The sequence below is a fragment of the Saccopteryx leptura genome, chromosome 12 (genome assembly GCF_036850995.1).
Source record: "Saccopteryx leptura isolate mSacLep1 chromosome 12, mSacLep1_pri_phased_curated, whole genome shotgun sequence".
NCBI lineage: Eukaryota > Metazoa > Chordata > Mammalia > Chiroptera > Emballonuridae > Saccopteryx > Saccopteryx leptura.
In genome coordinates this window covers 30,016,801-30,031,144 of record NC_089514.1, presented here as the reverse complement: position 1 = coordinate 30,031,144, position 14,344 = coordinate 30,016,801, and the positions used below count along the sequence as shown (strand labels likewise).

Below are 14,344 nucleotides of genomic sequence, written 5' to 3'. Positions count from 1 at the left end.
TATGAGGTATAACCCAGAAGAGAAGTTGGTGAGGGGTGAGGAAGGATGAAAATTTTTGAATTAACATCTGTTTTATTTTCACCCATGGTTAAATCCCTGGGGCTCTCCGTAATTAGGCCTCACAAATAAAACATTGTGATAAAGTTCTCCTTTTTGACCAGTAGGTGGCAGTATTGCTTTGGAGCAAACAATAACAAGAACCTTAGCGTGTGTCATTTTTTTAGACTTCTAGATCTGTTTTTATCTCTGTTTCATTCTTAAACTCTAGGCCTCAGAGTGCCCAATACAGATAGCAATGGAATAAGCAAGGCATGAAGATAGTATTTGAAGAAAATTGAAGAGGGCTCACGGCATCACCCCTTCATTCAGAGCCCTGCCTTTGGAAGAAAGGCACTCAGCTATCTCTCCCTCCAGGAGGGCTCTTTCATCAGGCAAACCTGGAGTGATGACTAAGGCAGAAAAACACACTCTATGTTGCAAAGGGTAAATCTGCTTCTCTGAGAGCCTCCAGACTTGTTACAGTCAATTCACTAATTGCAATATTGTGATTTAGAAGATTTTTGGTCTCCATTCATAGTTCCCGGCTTACAGCTCCCAAAACCCTTGAAATTTCCTAAGTGTTGACAGAGATAAAGGTGTCTTTTGTTATGTTAATAACGTGATTTTTTTTTTTACTCCACCCCAAGGGTCAAGAGAACCGACCACGTGATTGGAAGTTTGAAACTTTCAGGTCCGCTCCACACCACCACTTCCTGAAGGCGAATGGGGCTGGAGACTGAGTTCCATTGTCAGTGGCCACTTGTTACATAGTCACTATGGTTTATGTTTTACGGAATAGTGATTGTATAATAAAGCCCCCATAAAAACGCAGGACAGCTCATTGGCCCTTCCTTCTGGAGAGCTTCCAAGTGGGGAAAACAGAACACTTTTCTGTGCACCACACTGGGCTCCGGGCTCCATGGGGACAGAGCCCCATTGTTTGGGACCTTGCCCTATGTACCTCTTCATTTGGCTGTTTAATAATACCTTTTGTAATAAATCAGTAATCTATTAAGTCATCTGTTTCTCTGACTTCTGTGAGCCGTTCTAGTAAATTAATCAAACTCAAAGAGGCATTTGTAGGAGGCTCTGAATTATAGACAGTTGGTCAGGAGTACAGATAAGACCTGAAATTGCAACTGACATTCTGAGTTGGAGGAGGTTATTGGAACCTCCTATCTAGAGCTGGTTGTTCAGAAGCACAGGTGAGAGTTTTGCTACTGGAGTCTGAGGTTTGGTGGGTTTGGCGGGAGGAGAAGGGCGGTCTTGCAGGACTGAACGCTTCACCTGTGGAATAGGATGCTATCTCAAGGTAATAGTGTCAGAATTGGGTTGAATTCTTGGACAGCCTGCTGGTGTCCGAGAACTGTTTGTTGCTGTGGGGAAAACACTCCCTCCTACTTTGAAATTGGGCCCAGAAACCTTTTCCGTCCCCAGGCTGGCAAAAATCTAGTCCAATATGTCTTCACATAAGTCTTTTTTTACATTGACTGCTGGGATAGGACGGGATAACAGCTACAAGCCAGTTATCCAATCATTTGCAGTTCTTCCAACCAAAGGCCCTCCCAACTCTGCACTGGGATCCATCCCCTTGAAAGAGCATTTCCGCACTTCTTCACTGGGCATACACTGGAAAAGAGCTGTCTCCCAGAACCACTCTTAGGAGCTTTGCATAAAATAAATCAAAGCCTTTCAGTGCAAACTTGTCTTCATGACCAAAGAGTATATATAAACCAAAGAAGGAACATAAGATGTAAAGAGTGTCTACGGTCAAATCACCTGCAAACTGCAGGAAAAAGATGAATTTTTTTAACATTAATTTATGAACAGCATCTCATTCAATAGTTTCGCAGCACTGCTGAGCCATTTTCAGTAGCTTAACTGGGGTCGTGATAACCAGAGAAGCCTGCAGTAGTGTCTGCGATGAGAACCCACCAGGTATCTACGGCCATACCACCCTGAACGCGCCCGATCTCGTCTGATCTCGGAAGCTAAGCAGGGTCGGGCCTGGTTAGTACTTGGATGGGAGAACCCACCAGGGATCACCCTGGAAGACATCCGTAGCCCAATTTTGTTTGGGTGCACAATGTACTGCGCCTCCCCTTTGCCACACTACCAACCAGAAGTGAAAACAGGGATATTGCATTATTGATTTTTATAGGCTCAAATTGTAAAATGCTTAATGAAAATGTGTAAGGGCAAAAACAGTCATCTGGATGTTTTCCAAGGTTTAAAAGGAAACAGGAAAATGCAAGTATATCACATCTTGTACACCTACGCAAACACATCATTAAGCATTTAATGTAGCCCTCTATAAATGTAAATATGGGCGAAGGTGACACATAGGCCAGGTGGTGGCAAATAGAGGCGCAAATATTTGTGGAGGAGAACAGTGCCACCCCTCACTCTGGTGAGGAGGAAGAATGGGAGTCCCTTACCTCTCTTGGATTAAGTGGGGCAGCAGTGAGTTAGTTGATTGAGGAGCCCAGGGCTTCCCAATGAAGGAGCAGGAAGGGAATTCTAAAGGACAAAGGTCTTTGCTGAAGATCGGTGTTTAAAAATGTCAGAAACACTGTTGCTCAGCCCCTGTCCGCAGATTTAATTAGTCTAGGGAGGGTCCTAGGTGTGGGGATTCTCCAGGGAGTTCTAAGGTGCAGCAAAGGGTAAGAACCACTGAAAGAGCAGGAAGGGAAGGGAATTCTAATTTTTAAAAAGAAATCATTTTAGAGAGATGAAAGATGAGAGAGAGAAGGGGAGGAGTAGGAAGCATCAACTCCCACATGTGCCTTGACCAGGCAAGCCCAGGGCTTCAAACCAGGGACCTCAGCGTTCCAGGTCGAGGCTTTATCCACTGCGCCACCACAGGTCAGGCAGGGAAGGGAATTTTATCTGTGCGTGAGTTCAGGCTGCAGCACTTCTCTGACGGGAACTCATTATCTATGACTTCACATACCCACACTCACCCTACAACCTGCCTGCGCTTTGACGTCTACCCAGTCAGTTCCCTGGAAGACTGGGTCTTTCCCCTCCTCAACTCACACCCCCACCCAGCGCAACTCTCTTCAGCACCAAGTCCTGTCTATTCTGTATCTTAGCTCTCAGATCTGCCCTCTCCCTCCCACTTCCACAGTTGCCACCTTACTCTGGGCATTTGTTTGCTCAAAATGTTTTTACTGAGTGCCTACCATTCTTTAGTTCAGGGTATATACTATATTGGTGAATAAAATAGACATAGTCCCCATCCTGAGAGGCTGACAGTATAATGGGGCGGCAGGGGGGGGGGACCACAAACACGTCAGTGAACAAATAAATTTAAGAGCATAAATGCATGTACTAAGAAGGAAACAGCAGGCTGCCATGAAACAGCAAGGGGTGGCAGAGACAATCTGATTACATAGGGAGGATACGAGGGACTTCTAGGAGGGTCACATCATTTCTTTTGGTCTCATTCTCCTCCAGTCTACACTCTATGCAAACACCAGAGTGACTTTTGTAAAGCCCAGACACCTTATCAGGGCTCACAGCCCCTTCGTGACCAACTCCTACTCACCAACCCAGGATCCCACACCTTGGGGCTCTAACCACATGGACCCCTAGCAGCTGCAGGATTACCGGGATCCTGTAAACCTAGTGTACACACAACTGCCCTGCCTAGAATGCCTTTCCTGTGTCTCCCATATGGCTTCTTTCCTAGAATACATCTTACGTCACCTCCTGTGATTAGCCTCATTGCACCCTCCTTAGTTCAAGGGGGATGTCACTTTTACAAGATTTCAGAGCACTCCATGTTTACAGGACACACAGCCCTTTCCGCTCTGTGATGTGCCTGGTTTTCCTGGTCTGCTCCTCTGCTTTGAAGATTCTTCAGGACAGGGACTGGATCTTGTTCTTCTGTTTCCCATGCCTGGCCCAGTGCTTGGCACACGAATGCACAGCAAACTTGACTGTATGCCTGAAAGTTCCTTTGAACAGCTGGTCCTGCTATATCTTGAACATAGGGTGACTGTCCCTGTTTGTTTGTATGTACTAAAGCCACCTTCTGTCTCCAAAGCCCGTGTTTTTCTGCATAATGATGTCAAATTGTCTCTACGCTATTTTTAAAGGCACTGACACTATCTATATTGCATAGCTAACAAATATGTGCTCACATAGAAACTTTTGAAAAATACAAATAAACAAGAAGAAAAAAGTTACTCAAATCCTATTTCTAACCATAATCACTTTCCACATCTTGGCACACTGTCCTTCCAGACCTTTTCCCATGCAAAGCCGTCGCATACAAGCACTTCCAGGTTATGACCACCAGACTTAAACATGTCTGTGTGTATGCATTGTTCTCTCCTCTAAAGTCCAGTGTTGTGACTGCCATATTTCACGCATAAGAGACTAATCCTTGTGCAGAATTCAAACACTGTGGTTCAACCCCAGTTGGGTTTTTCTTTTATACTACACTAACTGCTAAAAAACAGGACATGCCGCTTTCATTTTGGACCGTGTATGCTATACCTTTAGTTTATCTTCAAGTTTTCAAGCACTCTATGATGACCCAGTCCAGTTCCCATCTGGGTGGGGTCCTCCGTCCTTCTGCTCCAATGTGGGCTGGGTATTCTGCAGGTTTGCTGTCCAGCAATCATGCTGGGGCTTCCCTGCTTCCTGTGTACCCCCTCACTCTTTCTTAGATTACTCTCTCTTACTTCTGATATCCATCTTCAAGTTACCTTTTAAGAAAAGGCATGTTGGGGGAAAAATTTCTAATTCTTAGTTGAAAATGCCTTTTCCTCCTTTCAAACTCAATTAATAGTTTGGCTAAGCCTTGCTCCATATTATCTCATGATACTGATAAGAGGTTTGATGCATTTAATGGTCATTATCCTTCGTAAATCTTGTGTTCTCTCTCTTTCTTATTTAAGGTTTTAAGGCAGGGGTCAGGAACCTATGGCTCATGAGCCAGATGTGGCTCTTTTGATGGCTGCATCTGGCTCGCAGACAAATCTTTAATAAAAAAAAATAATGTTAAAAATATAAAACATTCTCACGTATTACAATCCATTCATTTCCTACTGCTCATGTTCATGGTTGTGGGTGGCTGGAGCCAACCACAGCTGTCCTCCGGGACACCAAATTTTTATTGGATAATGCGTAACATACACGGGTCGTTGTATGGCTCTCATGGAATTATATTTTAAAATATGTGGCGTTCGTGGCTCTTTCAGCCAAAAAGGTTCCCGACCCCTGTTCTAAGGGTGTGAGTTGTGTCTGTGTGTAACTGCTGGGTAAAAGGAATGAATACTTTACTGAGGTAGGCAGAATAATGCCCCCCCCCCCATGTCTATGCCCTAATCCTCAGAACCTGTTGTGAATTTGTTCTTTTATACAGCATAAGGGATTTGTCAGGCAAGACTAAAGTTACTGACCTAGAGATGAAAGTTTTTCTGGATTAACTGGGTGGGTCCCATCTAATCATCTGAGTTCTTAAAAGTAGAGAGCCTTTTCATCAATAAACAACTAAAGTAAAGCAACTTAGAGTTGACACTTTTCATTTCTCTCCTCCCCTACCCCCTTCCCTCTCTCTCTATAAAATAAAAATAAAAGTAGAGAACCTTTTCTGAGCAGATCAGAGCTGAGACAGAAGAAGAAAGATGTACAGTGTGAGGGGACTTGAGTTGTCATTGCTGGCTCTGAAGATGGAGGAAGGTGACCGTGAGGCAGGACTGCAGGTGGACTCCAGAAGTTGGGTCTACCTTTTCTGCACACCCTCGCCAACACTAGTGTGTTCCTTCATTGATGGTAGCCATTCTGACAGGTGTGAGGTGAAAACTCACTGTGGTTTTAATCTGCATCTCTCTGATAACTAGTGACATTGAGCATCTTTTCATATGCCTATTGGCCATCTGCACATCTTCTTTGGAGAAGTGTCTATTTCAGGTCCTTTGCCCATTTTTTAATTGGATTTTTTTGGTGTTCAGTTTTAAAAGCTCTTTATAAATTTTGGATATTAACCCCTTATCAGATGTATCAGTTAACATGTTCTCCCATGGAGTGGGTTGTCTTTTCATTTTGTTGATGGTTTCCTTTGCTGTGCAGACACTTTTTCATTTGATGTAGTCCTGTTTGTTCATCTTTTCTCTCATTTCTCTTACAAGGAAATATATCAGAAAAAAATATTGTTATGAAACATGTCTGGGATTTTACTGCCTGTTTTCTTCTAGGGTTTTTATGGTTTTAAAGTCTAACATTTAAGTCTTTAATCCATTTTTAGTTTATTCTTGTGTATGGTGTAAAAAGGTGGTCTGGTTTTATTTTTTATGTGTCTGTCCCATTTTCCTAACACTATCTTATTGAATAGCCTATCCTTATTTCATTGTATGTTCTTTCCTTTCTCAAATATTAAATGAGTGTAAAGGTGTGGGTTTATTTCTGGGATCTCTGTTCTATACCATTGATCTATACGTCTATTTTGAGCCAGTACCATGCTTTTAGATCACTATGGCCTTGTAGGATAGCTTGCTATCAGGTAGCATGATTCCTTCAACTTTGTTCTTTCTCAAGATCACTGTTGCTAGTTGGTGTCTTTTGTGTTTTCACATAAAGTTCTGGAATATTTGTTTTAGTTCTGTGAAATATGCCATCGGTATCTTTATAGGAATTGCAATAAATCTATAGATTGCTTTGGGTAGCATGCACATTTTAATGATGCTAATTCTTCCGATTCATGAACATGGCATGTGCTTCCACTTACTTGTATCTTCTTCAAGTTCCTTCTTCAGTGTCTTATAATTTTAAATATGTGTTATTTAAAGCTACTATAGTTTGTGGTAATTCATTACAACAAAGACAGAGAATCGATACATTTGTATTTCAACAAATGCTGCCAAAATTTCATCCCAAAAAGCTGAATTTATTTATTTATTTATTTATTTTAGTGAGAGAGACACACACACACACACAGACAGGAACAGACAGACAGGAAGGGAGATGAGAAACATCAATTCTTCATTGCAGCACTGTAATTATTCATTGATCGCTCTCTCATATGTGCTTTGATGGGGGCAGGGGGCTCCAACAGAGTGAGTGACCCCTTGCTCAAGCCAGCAACCTTGGGCTCAAGCCAGTGACCATGAGGTTTTTTTTTTGTTTTTTTTTAATAATTTTATTTTTTTAATGGGGTGACATCAATAAATCAGGATACATATATTCAAAGATAACAAGTCCAGGTTATCTTGTCGTTCAATTATGTTGCATACCCATCACCCAAAGTCAGAATGTCCTCTGTCACCTTCTATCTTGTTTTCTTTGTGCCCCTCCCCCACCCCCTTTCCCTCTCCCATTCCCCCCTCCCCCCTCCCCCCCCCCCCCCCCCCGTAACCACCACACTCTTATCAATGTCTCTTAGTTTCACTTTTATGTCCCACCTACATATGGAATAATGCAGTTCCTGGTTTTTTCTGATTTACTTATTTCGCTTCTTATCATGTTATCAAGATCCCACCATTTTGCTGTAAATGTTCCGATGTCATCATTTCTTATGGCTGAGTAGTATTCCATAGTGTATATGTGCCACATCTTCTTTATCCAGTCATCTATTGACGGGATTTTTGGTTGTTTCCATGTCCTGGCCACTGTGAACAATGCTGCAATAAACATGGGGCTGCATTTGTCTTTACGTATCAATGTTTCTGGGGTATATACCCAGTAGAGGGATTGCTGGGTCATAAGGTAGTTCCATTTTCAGTTTTTTGAGGAACCACCATACTTTCTTCCATAATGGTTGTACTACTTTACATTCCCACCAACAGTGTATGAGGGTTCCTTTTTCTCCACAGCCTCTCCAACATTTGCTATTACCTGTCTTGCTAATAATGGCTGATCGAACAGGTGTGAGGTGGTATCTCATTGCCGTTTTGATTTGCATTTCTCTAATAGCTAAAGAAGATGAGCATCTTTTCATATATCTGTTGGCCATTTGTATTTCTTCCTGGGAGAAGTGTCTGTTCATATCCTCTTCCCATTTTTTTATTGGATTGTTTGTTTGTTTGTTGTTGAGTTTTATGAGTTCTTTGTATATTTTGAATATTAGGCCCTTATCTGAGCTGTTGTTTGAAAATATCATTTCCCATTTAGTTGGCTTTCTGTTTATTTTGTTATCAGTTTCTCTTGCTGAGCAAAAACTTCTTAGTCTGATGTAGTCCCATTCATTAATTTTTGCCTTCACTTCTCTTGCCTGTGGAGTCAAATTCATAAAATGCTCTTTAAAACCCAGGTCCATGAGTTGAGTACCTATGTCTTCTTCTATGTACTTAATTGTTTCAGGTCTTATGTTTAGATCTTTGATCCATTTTGAGTTAATTTTTGTACAGGGGGGACAAACTGTAGTCCAGTTTCATTCTTTTGCATGTGGCTTTCCAGTTTTCCCAGCACCATTTATTGAAGAGGCTTTCTTTTCTCCATTGTGTGTTGTTGGCCCCTTTATCAAAAATTATTTGACTATATATATGTGGTTTTATTTCTGGACTTTCTATTCTGTTCCATTGGTCTGAGTGTCTATTTTTCTGCCAATAACATGCTGTTTTGATTGTCGTGGCCCTATAATATAGTTTGAAGTCAGGTATTGTAATGCCCCCAGCTTCATTCTTTTTCTTTAGGATTGCTTTAGCTATTCGGGGTTTTTTATAGTTCCATATAAATCTGATGATTTTTTGCTCTATTTCTTTAAAAAACGTCATTGGAAGTTTGATGGGAATTGCATTAAATTTGTATATTGCTTTGGGTAATATAGCCATCTTGATTATATTTATTCTTCCTAGCCAAGAACAAGGTATATTCTTCCATCTCATTATATCTTTTTCGATTTCCCTTAACAATGGTTTATAGTTTTCATTATATAAGTCCTTTACATTCTTTGTTATGTTTATTCCTAAGTATTTTTTTGTTGTTGTTGCAATCGTGAAGGGGATTATTCTTTTGAGTTCGTTCTCAATTGTTTCATTGTTGGCATATAGAAAGGCTATTGACTTCTGTATGTTAATTTTGTATCCTGCGACCTTACTGTATTGACTTATTGTTTCTATTAGTCTTTTTGTGGATTCTTTGGGGTTTTCAATGTATAGGATCATATCATCTGCAAAAAGTGATACCTTTATTTCTTCTTTTCCAATATGGATGCCTTTTATTTCTTTGTCTTGTCTGATTGCTCTGGCTAGAACCTCTAGTACCACATTAAATAAGAGTGGAGAGAGTGGACAACCCTGTCTTGTTCCTGATTTAAGGGGGAAAGCCTTCAGTTTAGTGCCATTTAATATGATGTTAGCTGATGGTTTATCATATATGGCCTTTATCATGTTGAGATATTTTCCTTCTATACCCATTTTGTTGAGAGTCTTAAACATAAAATTGTGTTGTATTTTATTGAAAGCCTTTTCTGTGTCTATTGATAAGATCATGTGGTTTTTGTTCTTTGTTTTGTTGATATGGTGTATTATGTTAACTGTTTTACGTATGTTGAACCATCCTTGAGATTCTGGGATGAATCCCACTTGATCATGATGTATTATTTTTTTAATATGTTGTTGTATTCGATTTGCTAGTATTTTGTTTAGTATTTTAGCATCTGTATTCATTAGAGATATTGGTCTGTAGTTTTCTTTTTTTGTGCCATCCTTGCCTGGTTTGGGTATGAGGGTTATGTTGGCCTCATAAAATGTGTTTGGAAGTATTGCTTCTTCTTCAATTTTTTGGAAGACTTTGAGTAGAATAGGAACCAAGTCTTCTTTGAATGTTTGATAAAATTCGCTGGTATAGCCGTCAGGGCCTGGACTTTTATTTTTGGGGAGGTTTTTAATGTTTTTTTCTATTTCTTCTCTACTGATAGGTCTGTTGAGGCTTTCTGCTTCTTCTTGACTCAGTCTAGGAAGGTTGTATTGTTCTAGGAATTTATCCATTTCTTCTAGGTTGTTGAATTTAGTGGCATAAAGTTTTTCATAGTATTCTACAATAATTCTTTGTATATCTACGGTGTCCGTGGTGATTTCTCCTCTTTCATTTTGGATTTTGTTTATATGAGTTCTTTCTCTTTTTTCCTTGGTAAGTCTTGCCAAGGGTTTGTCAATTTTGTTGATCTTTTCAAAGAACCAGCTCCTTGTTCTATTAATTTTTTCTATAGTTTTTCTGTTCTCTAATTCATTTATTTCTGCTCTGATTTTTATTATCTCCTTTCTTCGGCTGGTTTTGGGTTGTCTTTGTTCTTCTTTTTCTAGTTCCTTAAGGTGGGAAGTTAAGTGGGTCACTTGGGCTCTCTCTTGTTTGTTCATATATGCCTGAAGTGAGATGAACTTCCCTCTTATCACTGCTTTTGCTGCATCCCATAGATTCTGATATGTCGTATTGTCATTTTCATTAGTCTGTATATATCTTTTGATCTCTGCACTTATTTCTTCTTTGACCCATTCATTTTTTAAAAGTATGTTGTTTAGTTTCCACATTTTTGTGGGATTTTTTTCCTCTTTTTTGCAGTTGAATTCTAGTTTCAAGGCTTTATGATCAGAAAATATGCTTGGTACAACTTCAATTTTTCTGAATTTGCTGATGTTGTTTTTGTGGCCCAACATATGGTCAATTCTTGAGAATGATCCATGTACACTGGAGAAAAATGTATACTCAGTCACTTTGGGAAGAAATGTCCTGTAGATGTCTATCATATCCAGGTGTTCTAGTGTTTTGTTTAAGGCCACTATGTCTTTGTTGATTCTCTGTTTGGATGACCGATCTAGAGCCGTCAGCGGTGTATTGAGGTCTCCAAGTATGATTGTATTTTTGTCAGTTTTTGTTTTAAGATCAATAAGTAGCTGTCTTATATATTTTGGTGCTCCTTGGTTTGGTGCATATATATTAAGGATTGTTATGTCTTCTTGATTCAGTGTCCCCTTAACCATTATGAAATGGCCATTTTTGTCTCTGAGTACTTTTGCTGTCTTGTAGTCAGCATTATCCGATATGAGTATTGCTACACCTGCTTTTTTTTGGATGTTATTTGCTTGGAGTATTGTTTTCCAGCCTTTCACTTTGAATTTGTTTTTATCCTTGTTACTTAGATGAGTTTCCTGTAGGCAGCATACAGTTGGATTTTCTTTTTTAATCCATTCTGCTACTCTGTGCCTTTTTATTGGTGAGTTTAATCCGTTTACATTTAGTGTAATTATTGATACTTGTGAGTTCCCTATTGCCATTTTATATCTTGCTTTCTGTTAGTTTTGTGTCTTGTTTGAGCCTTCTCTTTCGTTTTTCTATCTTTTGTTTTTATTTGGTTGTATTCCATACATCTTTCCTTTGTTGCTATCTTTTTTATCTCATGTGCTTCTGTGGTGGTTTTTTCAATGGTGGTTACCTTTGAGTAATGAAAAGGGTCCCTACCCTGTTCATTGTAGTGAACTATTTTGTGAGTACTTTTGCTCTCCATCGTCCTTTGCTACTGTTAATCTCCATCTTCTCCCCCTCTTTCTTTTTGTTGTTGTCACAGTTTAAATTTGGTTTTATTGTGTTCTTCTTGGAGCTTTTACTTGTGGCTCTGTTTTTTTTTTTGTTCTTTGTATCTGATTGGAGAACCCCCTTTAGTAATTCCTGGAGTGGGGGTTTTCTGATGATAAATTCCCTCATCTTTTCTGTATCTGTGAATGTTTTTATTTCTCCTTCATATTTGAAGGATAGCTTTGATGGGTATAGTATTCGTGGCTGAAAGTTCCTCTCTTTCAGGACTTTAAATATTGGGGTCCACTCTCTTCTAGCTTGTAGAGTTTCTGTTGAGAAATCTGATGATAATCTAATGGGCCTTCCTTTATATGTTGTATTCTTCTTTTCCCTGGCTGCGTTGAGAATTTTTTCTTTGCTGTTGGTTTGTGTCAATTTCATTATGATATGCCTTGGAGTAGGTTTGTTGGGGTTAAGAAAACTCAGAGTTCTGTTTGCTTCTTGAACTTGAGGCTTTAGTTCTTTCCACAGGCTTGGGAAGTTCTCATTTATTATTTGTTTGAGTATGTTCTCCATTCCATTTTCTCTCTCTTCTCCCTCTGATATACCTATTATTCTTATGTTATTCTTTTTGATGGAGTCAGATAATTCTTGTAGGGCTATCTCATTTTTTTTAATTTTTGAGTCTCTTTCTTCTTCTCTCTGTTGTGCCTCAAGTTGCTTGTCTTCTATTTCACTAATCCTCTCTTCTATCTGATCTGTTCTATTAGCTAAGCTTGTTACTTCGTTTTTCAGCTCGTGAATTGAGTTTTTCATCTCTGTTTGATTTGTTTTTATAGTTTCAATTTCCTTGGACATATATTCTTTGTGTTCATTGAGTTGTTTTCTGAGCTCCCTAAATTGCCTTTCTGTGTTTTCTTGTATATCTCGGAGGACTTTTAGGATTTCTATCTTGAATTCTCTGTCATTTAGCTCCAAGGTTTCCAATATATTAAATTTTTTCTCCATAGATTTTTCCTCATCTAGCTGTGTTACCTCTCTTTCTTTTGTATCCATGATATTCGATTTTCTCTTCCTTAATGGCATCTGAGGGTGGTTTTGTTGATAGTATTAATGAGATTTAATAAAGAATAAAAATTAAAAAAAAATAAAAAATAAAAAATCGAAAAGATTTGTTTTTTTTTTTAAAAAATTAATAATGAAATAAAGAAAAATAAAATAAAATAAAAATTTTAAAAAAAGGAAATTATTCCCCCCCTCCTTTTTTCCTCTCCTCTCCTCTCCCCTCTTTCTTGAGAAAATCTTGTGGTGAACTGTGAATTATAACAAACAATGCCTGTGATGGAGGGCCTGAATTGAGGAAAAGTAATAAAGGGGCAAAAAAAAGAAAAAGAAAGAAAAAGAAAAAAAGAAAAGAAAAAAAAGGGGTTATGGACCCACAAAAAGCAAATAAGGAAATAATTTGGGTCAAGAATAAAATGATTTGCTTTTAGGTGTTGGTTGTCTAAGAGTTATGATGAGAGGAATAAGAGGAAAACAGAAAAATGGGGGGACAAATTAAAAAATTACTATTGTATTTAGTGGAACAAGAACTAGATAAAATGGAGAGCCAGGGATGGGAGCACTGCTAGTGAGTTAAAAAAGTGAAGTAAAAACTCCCCAAAATGCCACAAACATAAGTTTGAGTCCCAGATAAGATAATTTGTTTGTAATTGAGGTTTGAATGAGAGGAGATGTAAAGGAGACAGGAAGAAACTAATATAGATGGAGAAAAGAAAGAGAGAGAGAGAAAAAAAGAGGGAACCACTAAAAGAAGAAAAAAGAAAGGAGAGAGAGAGAGAGAGAGAGAGTTAAGGGTTTTGGAGTGCAACCCTCATAGAGAGAAAGGAAGAGGAGAGAAAAGATAATGGGAGATGTAACACTTATGGGTAGTGTAGTTCAAGGAGAAGAGAGAGTAAGACCGGCAGAGAGTTAATCGGCCAAATTGGAGGAGGAAAAAAAGTATCAAGAATGAAGATAAGAGAAACAGATGAACAAATATAATAAAATGGGATAGGTTATAAAGTCTGCAGATTATTCTTGATTTTGAGAGGTTATCTTCTTGCTTTTTTTTTCTCTCCCTCTTCCTGGTCGGTGACTCTGTACCCCGGGTTCTGCCCCTTTGGCACGCTCAGGTAGAGGTTTGCAGTTGATAAGTCTCTATGGCAATGTCATGTATTGTGCTTTAGTCTCGTTGGCAGTCGAGGCTCATTAGCATTTATAGGCTCTGACAGTGAGAGAGTCCGTGTTCCTGGAGCCTCTCTCCTAGTCTTTCCTTCCTCAATTAGTAGCCTGATAATCCAGCTATGGGGTTGCTGCTGCCTCTGCCTGGATAGTAAGAGGCTCAAAGAGCTGCCAACTCCCCACTCTATTTCCACTCAGCACAGGGCTCTGGGTAAGGCTCAGTCAGTCAGAGCTGCTAGCATAATCAGGCGGGCTTTCCACCCACTCAAAGACCTCTGGCTCTGCCACTCTGTCCGGTAACACAGGCGGGCGCCCACTTCCGGGGCACTTGGAGGAAACTCTCACTCAGTATCTGCGTGCGCAGACCAGGATATCCGGCCAGCAGTCTCACGCTCTGAGTGAAACCCCCAACCACATGGAAAAGTTGCAGCGTTGGAATTGGCTCTCGCTCCGTCCCCGTGCGCTGCTTTTGCAAGGCGCTGGGGCGGCCCAAGATTCCGCTTTGGCCCACACAAAGGCCCCTGACTGTGCCCCTCTGTGCGATAACACGGGCGCGCACTGCCGAGGCACTCGGAGGAATCTCTCACTCACTATCTGCGCACGCAGACCAGGATATGAGGCC

General features: G+C 39.9%; 1 pseudogene; it reads left to right on the top strand.

Moving 5' to 3' along the window:
* The first annotated feature begins 1,979 nt into the window (after nucleotides 1-1,979).
* LOC136384291 (5S ribosomal RNA) lies at nucleotides 1,980-2,102 on the top strand (annotated as a pseudogene).
* Nucleotides 2,103-14,344: the final 12,242 nt, after the last annotated feature.